Raw genomic sequence first — 2577 nt, forward strand, 5'->3', positions numbered from 1 at the left:
CCCCACCCTCATCTCCCTACCTGTCTCTATTGTCTGTGTGAGCAGCACATGGTGGCAGTATTTATGGTGTCTGGCCTGGTCTGGTGGAGCCGTTTCTACCGGATGCGATCTCCCAAAACACAGACTCACACCTGGACCACACCTGCGCTCCAGCTGCTTCCTGTCGGCTGGAGGTGAAGGGTGGAGAAACGTGGGCGTGTCTTTGGCGCAGGTCGGATCATGTGGAAACTGATTTGCTGCTTCCATCAGGCCAGGTGTGTGTTTGTCTTCAGGAGCAGGCCTCGCTGCCTGTGTGTGATATAACTGGAGTGGATCTTATGATGATAAAGATATCAAACATGATGTAACTGACGGGTTTAACCCCCCCTCCCCCCTCCCCCTCTCTCCATCTCAACTGTAAAATATTGAAATGTAAACCAGTTTTCCTGTGTTGTTCTCTAGCTGTGATCTCTTTGGGTGGCGGGGGAGTCTATTTCCTGGACCAAACAGGATGTATGAAGTTAAAACACTTATCCTCCTTTTTTTTTCTCCCCTCCTCCACAAGCTAAAACCTATTGTCCTGAGAACAGTATAAAGAAAAAAAATAAATAAAAATGGTGCGGTCACTTATGTTTACTGCACTCGCACGTCTTACTGGAATAATAATGATTAAAAAAAGAAAAAAAAAAAAAAACACAAATACTTGCTGACACAGTTGGATTCATTTCTTTTTCTATGTCCAAGGCACAGACATTATCATGGGTAGGAGAACAGTAGGTAGCCATAGCAACTGGAGTGAAATGATTTATAGATCCCTTTTTTTGAAAGCTGCTTTTTGAATCCCGCAACCAAACTTAAACCTCAGCCTTTATCTAGACCAAACCTTTGATACTGGACAAACAAACCGTCATCTCACACGCAACCAACAGAACTGGAACCTGGTGCTACCAACCAACTCGTAACATGTTTAAGAAAAAAGCATCTCGCACACTGTGTTGGACCAGCAGACGTTGTTCTCCGCTGTGTCTCCGCCCCCCCCCCCCCCCCCCCCCCCCGCACTCAAGCGCCTCGCCATGTAACCGAAAGGCCTGTGAGAGTGCCCTTTAATAATTTACTTCTATTTTTGGTTTTAGTTTCAGTGTCACGACAGTCTTAACGATGACATGTGACCTAATTTAATTTGTTTTTGTTGGATGTTTAATATTTCCCGACTCGTCGGTGTGGGTGGGGGGGAAGGGATGAGTTACAAAAAAAACTTTAAAAATAAGAAAAAAAAAAAAAATAACACAGCAGAATTTGTCGTCTATTTAAACTGTTACGCAGTCGTGTAGCACGTTGCACCCACGGGTCGTAACCCTCTTTGATTCTCAACCCTTCTGCACCCTGCTTCCTTTATAACGCATTCAGCAGCAGTGGTTTTTCTCTGATTTCTACAATACAGTAAAGATTACCTTGGCGCATTGCCCTGAATTATTGGGCCCTTCCACTCATCATCATCATCATCATCATTTTCATAATCATCATCGTTGTAAAACATTCCTCTGATGTGGAAATCAGAACGGAAAACCAATCATTGTAGCCCCCATGAAATGATACATGATTGTAGCCGGCTCTAAACCAAGTCCGTCCAATTTCCTCTCTGAAGTTTTGACCGTTTTGTGCACGAAGGGCTGAGAATCTCAAGCGACTTAAAAAGGAGTGGTTATCCTCAGAGAAACCAGCGTCTCCAAGGTAACCAAGACCAAGGCTTAGACAAACGGATGTGGAAGGGTAAACATGTGGTAATGACTGTGCCTTACTCTTGAGTTTTTGGGCAGTAGGAAAAAAAAAAAGATTTAAAAAAATGGGAAAAAAAAGGATTAAAGTCCACATCTTTGCTTTGTATAACTGGAACTTCCTTTTGTATTATTATTTTGTATAATTTTTTTCAATATTGTGGAATTAATCTTTCTCTCTCTCTCGTGCCATTGGTTCACCTGAAATCCAACGACCAATAAAAATGGGATTTGGAACGCTACACGTCTCTCATTGTTTTTCTTTTGTCCCTTGTGAGTTTCACTCAAACCCTGATATTTTTCAGTATTCCCACCATGAAACTTCCAAAAAGGGTTTCCTCATTTAAAACACTGCAACAAACTCTTTTGATTGACTAATACTGACATACTTATGATGCAGTTCTGTTGTTTTACTTTTGCATCAGTTTGTTTGCTGAACTCTTGCTCCTCTTACTGTTGCTCTGCTTGTCAAGCTTTCTGTTTCTAGTATGACACATATGTAAGTTTACAATAATAACTGCAATAACAATTCTTAGTAAATATATGAGAAGGTTTGTCCTTGAATTCAGACAAAGAGCTGGGCTGCGGTTAATAATCTCCTTTCCTAACCACTTCTCATCCTGGAGTCAAGGAAAGATGTGAAGACTTTCCTAACCACAAAAACAAAAAGGATTGAACTGTTGAAATAAAATGACATGAAAGGCATATACAAGTAGAGAAAGGTGATCCATTAAGATAGTAATTAAATACCAAATAAGGAACTGAGCAAGAGATCAGAATGAATTATATTCAGACATGTATATAGTTTCCTGACAACGGCGCT

Source organism: Seriola lalandi, unplaced genomic scaffold (genome assembly GCF_002814215.2).
Source record: "Seriola lalandi dorsalis isolate HSWRI2012SDOR001 ecotype SW California unplaced genomic scaffold, Sedor1 jcf7180002055004, whole genome shotgun sequence".
In the NCBI taxonomy this organism is placed as follows: domain Eukaryota; kingdom Metazoa; phylum Chordata; class Actinopteri; order Carangiformes; family Carangidae; genus Seriola; species Seriola lalandi.